The sequence below is a fragment of the Euprymna scolopes genome, chromosome 27 (genome assembly GCF_053919585.1).
Source record: "Euprymna scolopes isolate OS-2025 chromosome 27, ASM5391958v1, whole genome shotgun sequence".
NCBI classification, from domain to species: Eukaryota; Metazoa; Mollusca; class Cephalopoda; order Sepiida; family Sepiolidae; genus Euprymna; species Euprymna scolopes.
The window spans coordinates 66316333-66338242 of NC_136508.1; the positions used below are offsets into that span (position 1 = coordinate 66316333).

Below are 21910 nucleotides of genomic sequence, written 5' to 3' on the forward strand. Positions count from 1 at the left end.
TCGCGATTAATAAATAATACTCATCTCAATAATCAATTCCAATTAAAATAATATATACTCTGTTTCTGTCAAATAATACGGAAACAGCTAGGGACGATAACTCTATCCTAACTATTCGAATAAAACTATTGATAGTTATCGCCCTTGGTCATTTCCGTGTTTACAATGGCCGTAAATAAACTTTTTTGTGCTTTTTTCTTTTCTTTTCTTTTTTCTTTTCTTTTCTTTTTTCTTTTCTTTTTTCTTTTCTTTTCTTTTTTCTTTCTTTTCTTTTCTTTTTTCTTTCTTTTCTTTTTTCTTTCTTTTCTTTTCTTTTACTCAAGTAAAATACAATTACAGGAAAACTGGTGCTTGTGCACTTTCGCCACCGCGCCATTTTTGAATAGCTTTTTCAGGTTAAATTCAAGCTTCGCGATATCTTTTTTTTTTTATTTTTTTATTGTTAAGTGGAAGCACAGAATAGTTACAAAACACCATCTCTCACCATGTTAAGAATGGCTTTCAAAATAATAACTGAGTTATCCGTAAACATAGGCAATGACACATATTTAGTCATTCTGATCAACGGCGCTAAAGGAAGGATAGAACATAGACGGTGACAATCGATTTTACGTCCCCTGATGAAATAGTTCCGAGTTATTGTTTATTTCTTTTCGGTATTGACTTCATTCATTTACTTTTATGAATGTATCGGTATATATATATATATATATATATATATATATATATATATATATATATATATTGGGGGTGGTGCTCGTCGTAAAATACACTTAAATATATTTTAATTTGTCCAGATTCCGTATTATAGAGTCTAACGGTACCAACGTGGGACGTATATAAACTGATTAAAAATAAATTAAGATGAATGTACAAAATGTTTAATGATTTTTTTTTTTTTTCAATTTTGATGCACTTTTGGCCCCTTTAAAAACTATTTCAACCGGCTAAAGACCCATAAGAGAACGACCCGTAAAAAATCCAATCATTTGAGGCCCCTAGCGCCGCCCGCTCTGCGACTTTTAGTTTCGGAGGAGATAGAGTTTGAAAATATGGAGACAGACACAGACATATAGCCGTTTTATTAGATATATATTCTAATAAATGTTTATTTTTACACAATTATTTTTTATAAAAAATGTTTTAAATATAACAGGAATATTCAACTTTTTATCAAATAATTTTATTTACATTTGTTTATATATATATAGTAAATTCATTCATTTTCGTGAAAATATTCATATTTTGTAACTTAAACATATAAATTAATATGTGAAAATATATTTTGGTAAAGCTGCAGTATCTTTCCACCCTCAAAACATCTTTTAAACTCACCAATGTATAAAGTTTTCGAGGGTGCTGAAAACGAAAATAATGTTTAAAATTTCAGGAAACGAGTAGTTTCCAAGATACGAAGAAATTATAGTTTAAAAAAGTGGGGATCACTTTTCTATATTAATTTGACGTAGAATGAGCACCTATTTTATGGTCACCTTTTTTGGAAGGGGTGGTCTTTATTTGGTAATTGTGGCCTGATAGACCAACACAAAACCTACCTTAAAATACTTGTTTATTAGGTTTTTGAGTGTGCTAAAAACGAATATCGCATTTAAAATTTCTTCAAATAATTAGTTTTCCGGGTATAAAGCAATGTAATTCTTTATAAGTGGTGGGCATTGTTGTACGCACAAGCGCGCACATTTTTTTCTGCGCACGCGGCAAAAGTACTAATTTGCGGAAAATTTAAATGCGGTATTCGTTTTCAACACACTCGAAAACCTTGTAAACAAGTTTTTAAAGTATGTTTTGTGTTGGTCTACCAGGCCACAATAAACACGTTAAATTAATATAGAAAAGTGTTCCCCCACTTTTTGAAACCATAATTTCTTTGTATTTTGAAAATGGAATTGTAAACGTTATTTTCGTTTTCAGCACCCTTGAAAACCTGTACTAGTAGTAATTTTAAAGGATTTTTTAATGGCCGTTGAAATGTATTAGCAAAGAAAAAGAAAAGTATATTCTGATTTCTTTTTAGGCTAAGTGATTTCTATTTGTACAGGGTGTCCCAAAAGGAGCTGACGGGGTTTAAATTTGATTAACTTCCTCAATATTCAAATGGATTCATTAAATATTACCTTTTTACACATTAATATAATTAGAATCGTATTTTCAGATTTTATGAAAATGCAAGACAAATGTGTGTGTTCGGGTCAGTCAGAAATCTACAAGACACTTAAATCTTACATCCTCGGATTTGATGTGACCCCCGATTTCGTTAAAAGCAATACTCTAATATGCATTCCCTTGGGGTTATCAAAGAGTTTAAAAAAAAAAAAAAAAAAAAAAAAAAAAAAAGGTATTTGTACAGTTTAATCAAGACATTAAAAAAAATGAAAATATCGAAAAAAGTTTAAATTGTACGTATCCGTTATGGAATGAAGTTCTCCGAAAAAAAATTTCACTTAATTTCGTCAAGTAGTGTTTTTTTTTTTTTTTTTTTTTTTTTTTATACAGTGAAAAAACAATTTGTTATGATACCGAGCAAAAGGTTCGAATTTTAAGGAAAAAGCTAGTATTATAGATGGGGAGGGAGTGTCGGCGCATTAACTGGAGTTATCTCCCCATGGTGTTTCTAAAATTCAAACAAAATTTTTTTTTTAAATCCAAGATCTGCCTTCAACGCGCTCTCATAAAAACGTGTTTTTCCGCTGTAAAAAAAAAAAAAAAAAAAAAGTACTTGTACAGTTTAGTCAAGACATTAAAAAATGAAAATATCGAAAAAAGTTTAAATTGTACGTATATCTGTTAAGGAACGAAGTTCTCTGAAAAAAAATTCACTTAATTTCATCAAGTAGTTTTTTTTGTTTTTTTTACAGCGAAAAAACAATTTGTTAGGATATCGAGCAAAATGTTCGATTTTTAGGAAGAAAAGCTAGTATTAGAGATGGGGGAGGGGTGTCAGCGCTTTAACTGGTGTTATCTCCCTTTGTCATTTCTAAAATTCAAACAAATTTTTTTTTTTTTTTTTAATCCAAGATGGCCGCCTTCAACGCGCTCTCATAAAAACGTGTAAAAAAATAAAAACTACTGGATGAAATTTAGTGACATTTTTTTTTCGGAGAACTTCGTTCTATAACGGATACATATAATTTAAGCTTTTTTTTTTTTTTTTTTTTTTCTCTCGATATTCTCATTTTTTTAATGTCTTGACTAAACTGTACAAGTACCAAAAAAAAAACAAAAAAAAAAACAAACAAACAAAAAAAGACTATTCGATCGAATTAAGTGAAATTATTTTTCGGAGATCTTCAGTTCAAAACAGATACGTACAATATAACCTTTTTTTTTTTTTTTTGATATTTTCATTTTTAATGTCTCCATTAAAATTTACAAGCACCAATATATATATATATATATATATATATATATATATATATATATATATATATATATATGTCCATCATCACCGTTACTTTTCTCCCCTTATGGGGACGGAGTGAAAGTTGATTTCCTTGAATAATAAAAACAACTACTTGTTCAAATTACGTGATTTTTTTAAATATTTTATCTTTGTCCGTAACTGGTACGTACATCATACAGACTTTGGTAAAACTTGCGGAGAATGGTCTGTTTTACGGTTGTTGTAATAATGGAACGGAAATTTAAATTTCGTTCCGTTTGAAATTCAGTACATTACGTCCAACTCATCGTCCACATTTGACATGTCAACTTTTATAGGTTTTCGGGTATGCTGGCAAGGTTGGGGAGGTCTCTATTCCGAAAGCCGTTCTTAACATAGGAAGGTTGGGAGGTGGGTGTTTTTTTTTCCGAAAGCCGTTCTTAACATGTGGAGGTTGGGGTGTTTATTCGTTGTAAGCATACCCGAAAACCTTTAAACAGTCTTGCAGTTAAGTCTCGGCAATGTTCGACAACTCTAGGAGGGTCACATCAGTATTTTACACCGTCAAATCACGAATATTACGAATTATTAGTTTTAAAATAAAAATAAGTTATCAAAAAACAAATATATAACAAATAAATGTTATCAAAGGCAAGATAAGTTACTTTTCTGCCAAACTGGATATATTTTTTTGTGTTTTTATTCAATGTAACATATTTATTCAGCTCGAAAAACATACAGTGTTTACCGATGTATTCGAAAATTCAAGATGGCGTCTCACGCCTCTTTAACACCGTAAGTATGGAAAAAGGTGTTATAAATAAAAAACTATACAAAATACTATTAAAAACCCGCCGAATATATGTCAACCTATGTCACGGTAACATATATTGAGCGAGTGTTTAACAGTATTTTATCCGGTTTTTTATTTATAACATCTTTTCCCACACTTACCTGTTAAAGAGAGAATAAGACGCCATCTTGAATGTTCCAATACATCGGTAAACACTGTATGGTTTTCGAGCTGAATAAACATGTTACATTGAATAAAAACACGAAAAATATATCCAGTTTGGTAGAAAAGTAACTTATCTTGCCTTTGATAACATTTATTTGTTATATATTTGTTTTTTGACAACTTTTTCGAATCTATGTGTACAGTAATGCAAACCCGTTTTTGCTAATTTTTCTTTTAAATATATTTATGGGTACAACCGTTTTTCCGCGAGTATTTTACGCTCTTATAATAAAAAGAAATAAACGTTTTTTTTAATCTTTTTTACCCCCCCCCTTTTCTGCACTTATTTTACCTTTTCCGCGAGTATATATATATATGAAAAAGGATATTGTAAAACCTGAATCTTACTTGAAACTACTATTAAAAGATAGCGCGCTACAATAAGTGCATAAGCACCATTAGATCAGATTTTCAAAAAGAAAAATATAGCAAAAACATTTAGTTTATGTTTGCAACCCCCCCCCAAAAAAAACGTAAAAACAAAACGTAAATGTTTGGAAAAATAAAACTTAAATATGTTTGTAAAAAAAAAACAAAAAACAAAAAAAACCGTAAATCTGTTTGCAAAACAAAACAAAACAAAAAAAAACATGTTTAAAATTAAACTATAACAAAAACATTTATTTTTATTTCAAGGGTGCCATTATATACATTTTGTGCTTCCGTAACTGGGTGGACAAACAGTAACGCCACCTATAGTCAAACGGAGGAAACAGGCTCTCTCTTTCTTCACGATTACCATATTTATATTAATTACGTATTTTTTTTATTTTAAAACTAATAATTCGTAATATGACGGTGTAAAATGCTGACCTTTCTAGAGTTGCCGAACTTTGCAGGGACTTAACTGCAAGACTGCCTAAAAGTCGACGTTTCCAATGTGAACGGTGAGTTGGACTAGCAGTATCAGAATTTTTTGTGAAAATAGCGAATAATTCCACCCCATCTTTCCAAGCTTATAACTCCTCGAAAAATGCAATTCAAGCCCTAATTTTTTTTTTCAATTAAAGGAGCAAGGACCAAGATTTCATTAAAAAAAAACAAAAAAAAAACGTGTTTTTTTTTTAAAAAGGTTTTAAACTTCGGACTTTACAGGTAAAATTCGACGAGAACACGATGTCCGTTTTTTTTTAAAATTTGAATATATTATGTATTGACCTTTTCTCTTCAATTTGTGAGTAAATAATTATGTACTTATCCGAGTCGAAATTAATTATTATTAGACATTTACAAAATTGGAGGCGTGAATTATTCGACCCCCTGTCTTTCCAAGCTTATAACTCCTCGAAAAATGTAATTCAAGCCCTAATTTTTTTTTCAATTAAAGGAGCAAGGACCAAGGTTCCATTAAAAAAAAAAAAGAAAAAACAAATAACGTGGTTTAAAAAAAGGTTTTAAACTTCAAACTTTACAGGTAAAATTCTACAAGAACACGATGTCCGTTTTTTTTTAAATTTGAATATATTATGTATTGACCTTTTCTCTTCAATTTGTGAGTAAATAATTATGTACTTATCCGGGTCTAAATTAAGTATTTTCTTTGTAATAGACACTTAAAAATTGGGATGGGGGGGGGGAACCGTGAATAAAAAAAAAAAACGTTTGTCTAAAATATTATATTCGGTTTATTGGAAAGAACATAAAATTTCACATTGACCCTGAAAATATCGTAAAAATAGAATCAATAGAAAAATTTTGATAGATTTTTAAAATTGAAAAATATTGAGTTTAAAAATTGAAAAATATTGAGTTCGGAAAATTCATTACTGTTTAAAAAAAAAAAAAAATATTTTTATTACTTTTAAAACAACTGTAATAGTTTATTTTGGAAGTATAATCCATAAAGAAAATAAATAACCCACTTTTAACAGAGAAATTACGAGATTTTTATATTGTATTCGCAGTTTCGTGTTAGGGGTGTCAAAAATTCCTACAAAAATTCTCTTAGGTAAAAAAAAAAATAAAATAATAAAAAAAAAAAACGGTACTTCACGAGATACATGGACCCTGCTTAACCGTTTTATTAAAAAAATTTTTTTTTAATAACTGCTCCCTGAAAGCGCATGAACAAAAGGGTTTCATTGGTTTATTTAATCACGAAAACTTTTTTGAAGTACTATTGGGGGGGGGGGGAGAAAAGCATTAGGTGAAAAAAATGTCACAAAAAAATAAAAAATATTTAGCGGAGAAAATATAATATAAATAAAATGAAATAAAACAAGAACGAAATAAAAATATGAATCAAATTTATTAAAAAAATAAATAAAAAAGTAAAACTTGCAGAGAATGCTGTTTTACAGTTGTTGTAAAAATGGAACGGTGATTTAAATTTCGTTTCGTTTTAATCTTTTTCTTTATTGTGCCCCCCCCCCAACGAAAGTAATTGAAAGAATAACATTCAACAACTGTACTTATATATATATATATATATATATATATACACACACACACACATACGAAATATATATATATTTTTTTTTTACAAAAATAAACTTTTATCAACAAAAACGAAATAATTTAATGTTTAAACGAAAAAAGTCAATTTGCTGTACCTTTTTGGTATTTTTTTTTACATAAGTCAAATTGCCAACTCACCGTTCACATTGGGAATGTCGACTTTCATAGGTTTTCGGGTACGCTTACAACTAATAAACACTCCAACCTCCCCCATGTTAAGAACGGCTTTCGGAATAGAACCCCCCAACCCTGTCAGCATACCAGAAAACCTATAAAAGTTGACATGTCAAATGTGAACGACGAGTTGGACGTAATGTAAAAATGTACTGAATTTAAAACGGAACGAAATTTAAGTTTCTGTTCCATTTTTACAGCAACCGTAAAACAGACCATTCTCCGCAAGTTTTACAGAAAAAATAAAATAAATACACGCTGCTGCTCGATGAAAAAAAAAGTGTATGAGATATACGCGAAGAAAGTGAAAGAAAACCTTTTGCGCATGTCAGGGTCCACGTTCCCCGTGAAGTACAAAAGGGTATACCAAATTGACTTTTTTTGTTAAAATTTTATTTTTATAAAAAAATCTTTCGTATAAGTACGATTGTTAAATGTTATTTCGATTACTTTCGGGGTTTTTTTTGGGGGGGGGGGCAAAAAAATTAAAACTGAGCGAAATTTAAATTTCCGTTCCATTTTTACAACAATCGTAAAACAGTATTCTCCGCAAGTTTTACCCAGATGCTTCTTCTGTATATTCTTTACTTTTAATTGCCGTCATAAGTGCCAATCTGAACAAGCACCAAAACAATTATGTTGAGGTTTTCTCTAAAATGGGGGGGGGGTGTGGAAAAATCCAACCTTCCTTAAAATCCTTTATTTGCTTAAAAAAAACAACCAATTTACGTAACTAGGTTATTTTTTTTATTTATTTATTAATCCGATTAAATTACAAAAAAAAAAAAAAAATCCCGCAAGTCGGTTTACCGCCTCCTTTTCTTGTTGAAGTCGTAGTAAAATAAACAAACCTTCAAACCCGGATCTATTTCGCTTCTTTTCACTGACTTTAGTCCCGTGAGTTGGTCACATGCACAAAGTGCGCACCTGTTAACGTCCGAATTTCTCACGCTGGAAGCAATTTACTATGAACTCGCCAGAGTTTCTCAACTTCCAAAAGTTTTTCTAAACAGGAAACATCCATCTTTTTTCGTCTAAAAAAAAAAAAAAAAAAAAATTCTCGACGAAATAAATATTTTGGCACGTCTTTAAAACGAAATCAGGATTATTGAAGTAGAGGTACGTAAATAAAACGTGTTTTTTTTGTTTGTTTGTTTGTGTATCTAAAAAAAAAGAAGATTACTTAAAACCTAACTTTTTATGCTTTTGTTTTCGAAAGATTTTTTTTTCTAAATTTTGTTTTATATAATTTCATAAACGTCAAAAATGAAAAGTTTTCCGAGAAGCGATAATTTTAGTTTTCGGGCTTATCAGAGTGTATACACTGTATCGAGGTTCTGTTGCGGCACGTAGGCCTATTTTTCCCATGCATTACGCCCTCGTTTGGGAAGGAAGGATTGCCTGAAATGCGCCTACCGAGGAATACCGATTATGACAGCTTTTTTGCAACCATTAAGAGCCCGCTGTTCCCTCAATACGATTTATGCTGAATACTTCATTAAATCTCCACACTAACGTAATGTACTTGCAATAACCCTTATCCCTGAGTGGCTTCCGGGCCTTGATAAGTGGTGATCACTTTGTAAAAAAAAAAAAAAAAAAAAAATACTGACAATGCTAAAATAAATAACTTTATTATTTAGAAAGATTACCATGGAGGAGAAGGTTTTGTTAATATTCTGTGCACCTAACAATACCCAAAAGTTACGGTATTATTATACAAACACCGTGACAGCGTTAGGGTTAGGGTTAGGATTAGGGTTAGGGTTAGGGTTAGGGTTAGGGGTAGGGTAAAATAAAGGGAATTTGGTTCGTTTTATGTGAAATAGGAGTCGAGAGTATTTTGCCAATCTTCCCTTTAGCCTTTTTTATGATGTTTGAATTTAGTCTGACAGAGCCGCAGCAAGCGATGAGGGTGTTTGCTTGAAGAAAGCCCAAATAAAATTTATAAAATACAAGTATTGTGTGTGTGTGTGTGTGTATTTTCTGGATAATCCACTTGTTCAATGTTGATGATTAAGAAATTCTACAGATTTGGGCGAGTCTGAAGAAATAGCTCCCCCCACCCACTCCCACCTCTGCTGTAAAATTAATTTCTTTTCACGTTTTCTTATTTTTTCTGTGGATTATCGTCAATAACAAACTTAATTTTCATATTAGCAGGAAAATTTTTTTTTTTAACCCTAACCCTAACCCTAAACCCTAACCCTAAACCCTAACGCTGTCACGGTGTTTGTATAATAATACCAAAAAAATATATATATTTAGTGGAGAAAATAATTAAAATAAAATTAAAAATAAAATAAAAACAAGCACGAAATAAAAGTATGAATCAAATTTACCCAAAGAAAGAAAAAAAAAATCAAAGTAATAAAATAAACACACGATTAAAAAAAAAAAAAAAAAAAATCTGAAATATATACGAAGAAAGTAAAAGAAAACGCTTCGAGGTAGCAATCATTAAAAACAGCTTACGCAGGGTCCACGTCCCCAGTGAAGTGCCAATTGTTTTTTTTTTTTAACACGTTTTCGTTCTTTTATGTATTGTAAAAAAACCCAAAACCAAATTAAAGAAAAATAACCCTAGCCATACTGCTATGATAAAAGCATAATATCTGTTTTGTCTTCACTCAGGAAAAACGGGCTAAGTCAAAAAAATTCAGTCCACAAAGTTAAGACGCCGGAAGTGGATTCGGTTTAGCTAAAATATGGAACGGAAGTCACTAAACATGAAACGAAATACGAAACCATATGGATAATAAAACATAATACATAATTTATGACAAAATTGTGATAAAATTTGAAAATGTTAAATTATTTCCATAGGAATATATTTTAAATATGAAAAAAAAAAAAAAAATTAAAAAGGTAAAAAAGTTTATTTGCTTTTGTTTTGTGATAAAACAAGAAATATTTCCATAAGGTTTCGTATTTCGTTACATGCTTAGTAACTTCCATTCCATATTTAACTAGACAGAGTCCACTTCCGGTATCTTAACTTTTTGGATTCATCCGAGAAATGCTTCTCAATTGGGTTAACCATAAGTGCCCCCTTTTGGGTAGGAGCTGAATGTTCTCCGCCTTATGCCTAATTTTGCCCTCATGGGGATGGGGAAGCAAGTAAATAGTCAATTTAAAATCAATTTTTGGTTTGAATGAAAGATTAAACGCAAAGGTGGTTTATGCAACTTGCTCCAAAAATGTTCAAAAAGAAATATTACTCTTCTAACGCGGCCCCGTCGTATCAAAGAACCGACTCTTTATTACACAGTTCAGTGCAATTTGATCGTTGGTTGAAAAATAATACTGGTATTATGAAATGTAGGAAACATTTTACACTTTGTCCTACACTGTACACAGAAAAATAACAAATGAGATTCTATTTTTTTTCTCATGCGATTATACGTCAACAATATATATATATATATATATATATATATATCGACATCCACATACAGTACTGTTTCGCAGCTCATCAGTGCGGCTAGACAGGCAACTACCTCAAGCCAGGATTGAAACCGACCGTTTATACGGCAGTCAAGGCTTCTAACCATTACGCTATTGGCGGCTGCTTGAACGAGTAGTGAGTTTAACGATGTTTTGATATCGTCCGAAATACCTCCGCTCGATTTGTTTACACAAAGAGCGTCGCTTATATGCTAATGGTAATTCGTTTTTCACTTCTCAATATGCTCAACTCAAGGTGAGGAGCACTATAGTCATCCACATAGAGTACTGTTTCGCTGTTTCACAGCTCATGCTCTCTCTCTATATATATATATATATTGGTAGTTTTTTTACTTTATAAGTAGATTCATTTTACTATAAAAATATGATCACTCACTTTATAAATTTATATGTATAATTATAAAAAAAGACTAGGTGCTTGGTAAAATAGTCGACAGATAGATTAAAAAGGATGTGGGTTTAAATAAAAACAACAATACTTACTTAATTGTTGTGTCGAAAATAGTAATATATCCAAAAGTTACGAAAATTCACTGAGTAGAATAAATACTATTGTTTTTATTAAAAAGTCTATCGCTATCGACTAAAACAAAATATCAGCCATCAAACTGGCGAAAAGGAAGATAAGCATGTCCACTGTATTCGCAATTTTCAAGGTGTTCACATAATAGCATTTTAGACATGACAAGTAATGACTGTTATTTTTGCTTAAAACGCCCTACTTTTAAAAATCGAACAAGCACCAAAGATCACCCACTTCCTTTACCAAAAACATAAGGTGGAGAACATTCAGCCCCCATCCAAAAGGGGCATTTTTGATTATCCAAATTGAGAAGCATTTCACGGATAAATCCAAAAATTCAGTACAAAAAGTTAAGATGCCGGAAGTAGACTTGGTCAGTTTTATACAAACGTGGACAAAACCGTATTTTAGTGGCCTGAACATAATATGATGTCTACAGGTGATAAATATTGTTTTATTTGGTTATAGAGTTGTTTTTGTTAAATATTAGTAAATAAGGAACTATTTTTAGTTAAAATCTGTTTAATACTAGCAGGCTACCCGGCATTGTCCGGTCGTAAGATGCGCTTAAATGTTTTAATTCATGCAGATGACGTATTTATTATTATAGACAATTTTCTATCGATTATTATATTAAACCTAATATATAGGGTCCTGGATATGACCATCCAGTGGTGAGGCCCCAGCTTGTGGGCTTTAGGGAGTGTGGAGTCACCCTTTAATTACCATTGCTCCCAGGTCCACTCTGACCCGGAGTGGTAGTACCTGTTAGGGTTCCAACTATGGGTTAAATAGAAACTGACTTGAAAACAACAAATATATTCTATTAAAAATTTTTTCTTCAAAATCTTTGGAGTCTGCATTAAATAACCAGAAAAGGGTTGATATGCCGTAAAACAAAAACAACAAACCAACCAACCTAATATATAGTAGCGAGATCCAAACTAAATATATATACGTATATATACAATGAACTCTCCCATTGGTTTCGCCGCATGAGGTTCCGCCACAATTAAGTTGCTCGGAAATCCACACAGATGATTTGTTTATAGTGGTGAAGGCTTTGTGTAGAACCATCCACACTTTTTGGTATTACTGTCAATATATATATATATATATATATATATATATATATATATATACACACACACACACACACACACACACAACTTGAGTGTCATCACCTGGAATCGAAACCAAAACATAGAACTCTCTACCCTCATTCCTTAGCCTCTGAGCCACACACACATACACACGCATATAAATTCACCTGCCATCTCTTTTTTAAAAGATGGAATCGCCTGATCAGCAAAGACAAGAAGCAAGCAAGCAAAGTCGGTGGTGTTACAGTTGTAATCTTAAGAACATGTTTGAAGTGGGTACGTATATGCTGACATAATCACTAGAAAAAAAGAAAAAACAACAATAGAATCTTCACACAAACGGAAGTTAGATAAATAATGGCAATTATCTTAGTATATACACATATTTCAGACATGTTCTTTTAATATTACAGGCGTGATAATAAATAGATTTTAACTCTAAATTGTTTCTCATTTACTAATATTAAAAAAACAAAAACAACATGAAACAATATTTACATGATATGTACATGGTTTTTCATTGCATTATGATCAGGCCACTGAACTGCTATTTTACCGAAAATCAACCCCATTTTTAAGCATGTATTATAGGGTGTTAATGTCTGAATGCAGAGAAAAAAAAAAGCTAATTTTTATTTTTCCCTTGACAGTGTGGAGGCAAAGGGTACAATTGAGCCCAAATTTGTCGTTTCTGATTACAAAGTTGTAAAGTAAAAGTGAGGATTAAAATTGCAAATTGTTTTTGGTATTTTATGCAGAGAAGGTACCGTGCTAAAATAATATTATTTAGAACCCCATTCTTAACATTTAGTGGGGAAGGTGTTTTGTGACTATTTTGCACCTTCACCTAACAATTTAATAAATAAAAGATACCATAAATCTTGAATTTAGCTTGAAAATACTATAAAATTTTACACAATTTAAATGTGTAAACATTAGTTAAAAACTAACCAACATGGCTGTCTTTTAGCTGCTTCATTTCTTAGCAAAAAACCATGACCTTGTTGATCGAAAAGGCAATACACTGTGATTTGAAAAAAAAAAAAAAAAAAAAAAAAAAAAAAAATGAAAGCCACACTTTTCGAAAAAACCATGACAAATATTTTATTTACAAACATAATTGTGTAATCAGAAATTACAATAAATTAAACTAAGAAAATTTCTTGATTTGTTTCGGATCACAGTATTTCCCTTTGGTTGAAAAGAGAAATGCATCTTTATTTGCCTCACCATTTCAATTACATTTAAAAAAAAAAAAAAAAATTAAAAAAATATTTACTAGTATAATGTATACAACCCCTACAAGTGTATTTTTAGTGCATTGTAGGGGAATTAGGGAAACAACACCGGTTGTAGATACACCAATGAGTCGTTTACCTTGGCTTGGTAAGCAGGTTCTGGATATAGCCTTAAACTATATACGATGGTGAGGCCTTAGCTTGCGGGCTTTGGGGAGTGTGGAGTCACCCTTTAATTACCATTGCTCCCAGGTCCATTCTGACCCAGAGTGGTAGTACCTGTTAGGGTCCCAACTATGGGTTGAATAGAAACCGACTTGAAAAAACAAATATATTCTATTAAGAAAATTTTCTTCAAAATTGGATTCGGCATTAAATAACCTGAAAAGGGTTGATAGGCCGTAAAACAAAAACAACCAAGCAACCAACTTGATAAGCAGATACCTGACGAGGGTTTCAAGAAAGCACCTTTTCCCATACGGTGGGTCAAAACTCATGTGAGAGAAAACATGCAACCTCACAGGGTAGAACATACTTATTCTCCATGTTAGATACAAACCTTACATTGGCGGAACATATCCATCCTATCAATGATAAAGGTCTCCACCTAGTGGATGAGTTATGAACATTTGTATTGCTCTGTTATGTTGTGTTATTTGTTTGTATTGCATTTGTTAACGTGTTATTAAATGTCTATATTTGTACATGGGTTCCGTCTAGTTAGTTATCTGTAATATAGATCTCGCGTGTCTGTTTAAATGTATGTATGTATGTATGTATGTATGTATGCATGTATGTATGTGTGTCTGCCTAAAACTTTTGACAGAGGCAAAATATATTCACAAGATCGGTATCGTTTTGAAGCATAACCCTTTGGACGACAAATATTGAAAAATTGGCTAAAAACATTAATTCCTTCACCCTCAACTGGGCACTTTCTACAAGGAGGGGTCACTTTTTTCGCCAATATTTTCGAAAGTCCTACCCTCTTTTCGATCAACTAATCTCAATTTAAACCTTCACCACTTCTGGTTTGGCGACAGATGCAACGGTAAAGACGTCACATTTTTTTTTTTATATATGTACATTCTTTTCCTCCTTCACGATACTGGTTCAAGCCTGATGCTTACTACCACTTTGTTTTTTTTTGCTCAACACACACCTCCAAACACCCGGGCAACTCCGGGCACCCACGCTAGTTATAAATAATTTTTACTTGTTAAGTATTTTCTATTTCATGTTAATTGATTTAACTATGCGACGGCAATACGTCCAACAGTATTTTTACTTTTGCAGAAATATATGTAGCCATTCCACAGGTTTTTACAGTAATCTAGAATTTACTTTCGGCATCTGCATAACTCTTGCTTATTTTGTCCTTTAGTCATCACATTCCAGGAACAATGTTTCTGACAAAGAAGAAAGAATTGCTGTTTTCTCGGTCAGAATCTATTCCATTAAACACTTATCATTGGAAAGTTTTGGTCTTGAAGTAGTATGTTATTTTTTTTTTTTTTTTTTAATATTTTTAGCTACTTAGATCAAGTGGCCTTATGCCTTATCTGAAACAAAAAAGAAAAAAACAAAACAAAGAAATCTGAATTAAAGATAAAATAAGAACGCTATAACTAAATATTTAGAAATTCAAACAGAATTGGAATCGATAATTGTATCAGAATGGTTTAATTTAGAACAGAATCAGGAAAAAATATTGTCAATTGGGAAAATATTTTTTTGCATATACTTTCTAACTCTTTTATATTGGCCAACCTTTAGAAAGTAAAAGCTCGATGATTGTCAACTTATAACAACAGAGCATGTATAAGTGAACAATATTATGCTGCATTCTAGTGAAAGATATTTTAGTCATTTTTATGATGATCTTTTCAAAAACAAAAACTTTGGTACATTTTTACAGACCGTTCATAGAACATCCAACATAAGATATACATTCATGCATGCGTGTGTGTGTGTGTGTGTGTGTGTGTGTGTGTGTGTGGCCTGCTGATAATTTCTTTCATTATATGCATTTTCTTTGTCATGTATTACTTTTTTCTTTGAGTCAGAAAAGATGCAATTAATTTGGTCTTCCAAATTGTTTTATGTATTATAAAAACTTAAGTTAATGTACAGTTGCTCTTATTCTAATAAAATGTTTACACATAAAAAAAAGTAAGTTTTAATTTTCTTTTAGTTGAGTTGACTTATAGCAAAGAAATATTTGAGGTGCATGATTCAGTTATTATACACTGAAGTATAATCTACCTACCTATAGCCATCTATATATCTATTATATATATATATATATATATACACACAGGGTGAAACGATAAAATTGTCGCTCTAGAAAAGACGGCTTGATTCCATTTCCGTTTGATGAAAACCGCTTTTCTTTTTTGGTTGCAGACCATCTCTTTATTGGCCAGTTGTGTACAAATCCTAAGAGCTTTCTATCATGTTTGAAAGTGACACAATGTTCAACGAGCAAGATCAGAGACTGTACAACTCCTACTCTCTACTGATCCAAGTTATGACAACAGGACCATTGCCAGCACCCTCAAAATGCGTAACTGGAATGCTACGAAAGACAGGGATGTGCCCAGGGTGATGAAAACAAAGTTTCCGGCTACGGTTATGGTCTTTGGTGTGATTTCAAGTGAGGGCCACATCATACCACCTCACATTTTTGAAGGTGAGCACCAAAGTGTACTTGGATGTGCTGAAGAGTGTGGTGATCCCCTGGTGCAATAAGGTGGCTGCTGAAAGACCCTGGATGTGACAGTAGGACTGCACCAGCCGACAAGTCCAAAGTGACCCAGGCTTGGCTTCAGAAGGAGTGCTACGGCTTTGTAACCTTCTCTTACTGACCTCCTTCTCACCAAACCTGAACCTGCTGGACTACTTTGTTCGGTCATACGTTGAGCATATCACTAACATGACTTCCCACAACACCAAAGTCAGCCTGATTGCCGCCATCTGCTGAGTATTCATCGAGGCCCCGCCGGTGCTTGTGGAAAAAGCATGCCTCCAGTTCCGGACCCATATCAAGGCGGTGATTGAGGCTGAAGGCAGCTACATTGAATTAATGTCAGCTCTACTACATAATCAAGTTACCTAGGGAATCGACTTTTTTCAATAAAAGTTTTAAAATAAAGTTGTAGTGTTGTTTTCTTTAGGGTGACACTTTTTTCATTCTACCCTGTATAGTCGCACTCGCAATTGTTTCTCTGTATCCACATACATTTCTGATTTCTAAACAAAATTTCTATCCCAGTTATGTTCCTGAGAAAAATGTTTTTCCATACAAAAATATTTGAAAGACGTCATTTTTTTTTTTTTTTTTCTTTTGTGGCTTAATTTTTTGTTTGTTTGTTTAAGGTGTGTCCGAAAGGTTATTTTAGTAGTTTCATGTTTGTCTTTATCAACAAAGAAATATATATTTACACACACACAGAAAAAATATTGAACACAATGACATTTCTTTGTACCTGCTGTTATGCTCCATCCCAGTTACTGTGAGTTTTTATTTGTTATTGATATCATTGCATATGTATCTTCTAAGTAGGCTTACTAAACATTCTGGTTTAGCCTGAACGGTCACAATTGAGTTGTCTCTTCCTGTGTTCTGTCATGTTTACTGTCTTGTTTCATTTTACAGTGGAGTGCCTCGGAATGTCCCAAATGTTGATAAAAAGGCAAAAACAAGGAAAAATATACGAGGCACTAAAATATCCTTCCTCAAATGGATACTTAATACTATGACAGTTTTAGATCCTTAAGCACAAGAGGTCGCTCTACCTCCCCAATTTAGGAGCTTTAGAGGAGTATGGAATAACTCATTAATAGACACTGCTCTCGGGTCCACTTGTCATTCATAGTTTGAATAAGACTTGTCCCAAATGTATGAAAAAGACAAAAGGAAAAACAAAATAAACACAGGAATAAATTATCAAAAATTAAAGATTTATTGGTTTCGTTCAGATCAATGAACATCTTCAGAAAAGGTGAAGATTTTTAAATACATTGAATAATGGCAAAACATAAAAACTGTCCTAAGATGGAGTACTGCTGTCATATCTAGGGAGGTTCTGCTTGGAGCACTCTTTCTGGCCTTGATAGGATACAAAAAAGATTTTGCAAGCTAGTGGGGGATGATCTGTTCTCTTTGTATCCCTTTTCACGCACAAAAGATATTACACAGAAGAGATGTTTTTGGAATGTATGTAATTATTTGAAAGAGTTTTGCAGGGTGTGCAACAGAGACAGTAAAATATATCAATTTATGCCTCTGATCAGTCTTAAAAGACAATGGATACCTCCTGTAAGGGTAGCTGCATGTGTAATTGTGAGGCAAGGGTTGCACAATCCTTAACCACACCCCTCCTGAATCAATACTGCTTGAGTCCAGTGGCAAGATGTGCCAGATGATTGGAAACAATGTCGAGGTAAGCGGACAGCAGATACAGTACTTGGAATTCCCAAATGGTCACCCATTTTAGTACTGCCAGGTTCAGCGTTGCTTAACTTTGGTGTTCTAATGGGAACATGTGTGTCAATGTGATTATGCCATATAAAATATAGATACTATATGTAAACTTTAAGAATTCTTAAAGTTAAACATCACAAATTCGAAGATTGCACCAGATTGTATAAAATCAGAAATGTGCCTCTGATTATCATTTAGTCGAAATTTCATACAGATTTCAGAGTTCAACAAAATACACCTGAAGAAGATCGGCAGTTACATCGATTGAAACATTGTGCGAATAAAACTCAAGATGAGAACAGTAGTTTGAATAATCTAAATAATATGAACTATATATTTATGTGTTAGAAACTGAAAATTTTATTTTCTTCTGTCAGAGATGATTATGATTTTTTCTTTTTTTTTTTTTTTTTTTTTACATGGGGAACACCGCTTATCAAGGCCCGGAAGCCACTCTGGGATAAGGGTTATTTTGTGTACAATAATCAATGGGATAATATCGTAGTAATAGTTGGTATTGGAGATTTGATAAAGTGTCTTACTTAAGGGGGCGATTAATCAGAAATTTGTTTATGTTGGACTTGAAGACGTCCAAGTTGTAGCCAGGTGGGAAACAGGCAAACGGAAGAGAATTCCACAGGCATGCACTTCTCAGAAAAAAGGTATGTTCATGGAATCTATGTTTTGATTTAGGCACAGATAAAGAGTGGGGGAAATTACTGACAATGGTTTTAGCTAGACGGGTGTTTATCATGAAGGATTGACGAGAGGGGGACCAGAGATTGGAGCTTGGACGAGCACTTGCCATGGAAATAACGATAAAACCAAGACAGGCTCGCAACATCTCTTCTGTGGGAGAGAGGTTGCAGGGAAGAGAAGAGAGCATCCCCCACCAAGCCACGAAGTCTATTTTGTACTTTGTCAAGGCAGGATAGGCTGTTTTTTGAAGCTCCAGCCCAGATGTGGCAGCAGTACTCCATCTTTGGACGTACTTGGCTTTTATAGAGATAAAGAATTGCATCAGTAGTGAGATATCTTCTGGAGCGGTAGAAGGATCCCACCATTTTCCCAGTAGCCTGGGCAACAGACTTGATATACGTGTTCCATTTCAGATCAGGAGTAAAGGTCAAACCCGGCAGCTTGTCAAAACATGAAGCCTCCCCAAGACGAGAGCCATCCATTTTAATTGATGATAGATGAGGAACAGAGCCTTGATGATGTAAAGTTAGGAGCTTGGTTTTGGATGCATTAAAAGTAACCAGCCATCTCTTCCCCCACTGAACCATGCGCTCAGGATCAGAGGAGAGGGAATCAGAGAGCTTTGTCATTTACGGCCTTTGATGTGTTGCCGTAGATCGTCGTGTAATCAGCATAGATGTCAATGAATGATTTAAGTATGTGTTTTGGGAGATCATTGATATAGATCAGGAAGAGAGTTGGGCCCAGGATGGACCCCTGAGGGACTCCAGCATTAATACTGTGGGCCTCTGATTTCTGCCCATCAACCACTACTCTTATGAACCTGTCAGAGAGAAATGATTTAATTATTAAGACATTTCCAGTTATACGGTGGCTGGAAATCTTGTGAAGTAGATCCTTATGCCAAACCATATTGAAGGCCTTTGATATGTCAAGAGCAATTGCCCTAGAAAGGAAGCCTTTGTCAAGAGATTCACTAATCCTATGGGATATAACTGTTAGCACATCAGCTGTAGATCTAGCAGAACGGAAACCATATTGCATGTCACTAAGCAGGTTGTTTCTGCTGAGGTGGTTGATTACTTCTTTATTTAATATGGATTCCAGTAACTTACTCATGACACACAAGAGACTTATTGGTCTGTACTGAGAGGGAGAGGACTTATCACCTGAGTTCTTAAATACAGGGCATACTGATGAGGTTTTCCAGGGTGTTGGAAAGCACTTCTTAAGGCAACGCTTAAACAGTTTTGTAAGTATGGGGACAAGTTCTGGTCAAAGCTTTTTCAATACTATAATTGGAATGCCGTCTGGGCCAGTTGCTTTACTGGAATCAAGGTTCTTTATTAGTTTGGCGACCTTGTGCACAGATATTTGTATGTTGGATAGTGTGTTGTCTGTTGTAGGAGGAAATACTGGGAGTTGATGACCTTCGTCGCAGAGGGTAGAATTAGCTGCAAAGTTCTTGGCAAATAGTTTGGCCTTGTCTGATGCTGATGAGATGACCTCAGGCCCATTGATGATGGTTGGGATAAAAGGCACGTATCTGTTCAGGATCCTGTTTGCTATTTGCCAAAACTGGTGGGAACCAAGCTGCTGCTCAGCTACTTTGGATTTGAGGGACTGAGCATATAGCTCTCTTGCATTTTTTATTACTCTTTTACAGTGGTTGCTGGCAGTCCTGAATGCAGCTTTAGTCTCAGTACATCTATTATGTTGGTAGCTATGGAAAAAGTGATTTCTGTGCGCGATAGCAGCAGCACATTCTGGGGAGAACCATGGCTGGCTGTTAGGTTTTTGTTGGAATGTTTTGGATAGTATAACTCGGTCTATGCTTACAATTAACCATTCGGTCAGCTCTGATGCTATAAAGGATACATCCTTTTTAAACATGGAATGTAGAGGTAGATCAGATATGAATATACGGAAGCTATCCCAGTCAGCCATAGAGTATCGATATACAGTACGGTGGAGAGGTACATCTGAAGATTGTATTTCATTTTTATCTTAACTGATACAGCTGTGTGATTGGAGGATCCCAGGGGAGATAGAACGGAACATGAACATAGCTCAGGAGTAGTTGTGAGAAAAAGGTCTAGAAGGCTTGCATACTGACCGGTAGTATTGGGCACACAGGTGAGTTCGTGAACAATCTGAGTGAGGTCATAGGCAATGGCAGAATCATGACAGAACCTCCCCTCATCATCTGTCTTATTTGAGTGGGTCAGCCATTCCACATCATGAACATTGAACTCACCGCAAATGTGAATGGTATCCGAAGGATGAGCAGACAGAATGAGGTCAATTTTCTCAGATATACTCTTAAAGATAGTAACTCCGCTATATGTGGCCGATAGAGGGCAAATATAAATGCAGTGGTGTAAGCAAGTGCAACCCGGAAGCATATATAAGGTAAATTAGGGTTTTCTCTGGAGATATCTATCAGACGGGAAGCTATCTTTAATGTAAGCGCATATTCCATGTCCATGGCGATCTTGGGGGTCAGATTTAGATGTTAAGTTAGAGTATCCTTTTATTATAAACTCATCTAGGGAAATGATCGGTCCTATGCCAGTTTCGCTTAGAAAGAATAAGTCCGGTTTCGTCTCCTGTAATTGTGTTTCAACCTCTGGAAGGTTGGAATGTAGACCCTTGATGTTGGAGAAGGAGACATGGTAATAGGGGTTTACGTTGGAGAATGGGGTTCTAGGTTTATTCGTGTTTTTTTTTTTTTTTTTTTTTTTTTTTTTTTTAGATGGTTGTGATGAGTTTGATGCAGTAAGGTAAAAAGATCTCATCGAGAATTGTGGACTCAAGTGTTTTGCATAATTGCCAGCTGAGATGCGAAGATCTCTAGTTTATATGAAAATCTGTTCTGAACTGATGTGTGTTTAATTCTTTAGTCTTTTACCAGTTTCTCCCCTTAAATTTCATTTTTATTTTTCTAATTTAGTGAACTACAGTCAAACTAATACCCATTAGTCAGTACCAGCATCCCAACCCTGATTGGCTGAACCTTTCTCTATTTTTCTACCTGTTTCTCAGAAATCAATTTGGTGTATAATTCTTTAAATTTTAATGTTTTTGTTATCAAAACCTTTTTTCTTTCCAATTTTTTGTCTGTTCATAATTTGACAACTCCTCTTTTTAAAATTTTTTTGATGATCATGAAATTTGGTAGCCATTTTATTATAGTTTGATTCCATCCTGTTTATGACTTTGAGCATGTAGTGCCCTCCAGAGTATCCCAGATTAACAATACTGAGTTTTGTGAGAATTTCTTATTTCTGGCCCCAAGGCTCATAGAAAGGTCATAAATGACTTTTCCGCCTCCATAAAGCTTT

The 21910-nt window shown here is 33.6% G+C and overlaps 1 protein-coding gene across 4 annotated transcripts in view; it reads left to right on the forward strand.

Annotated features, from left to right (window-relative positions):
• LOC145248886 (copper-transporting ATPase 1-like) overlaps positions 1-21910 on the forward strand; it is a 379604-nt gene that overhangs the window by 121818 nt on the left and 235876 nt on the right. For 2 of the 4 annotated variants that reach the window (XM_080110652.1, XM_080110650.1), the window contains exon 1: positions 7925-8168. The exons of the other annotated variants lie outside the window; for them this stretch is intronic. The gene's annotated coding sequence lies outside the window, so the exon portion shown is untranslated. Of the gene's footprint in view, positions 1-7924; positions 8169-21910 lie in introns of those variants that run through there. 4 annotated transcript variants of the gene reach the window in all.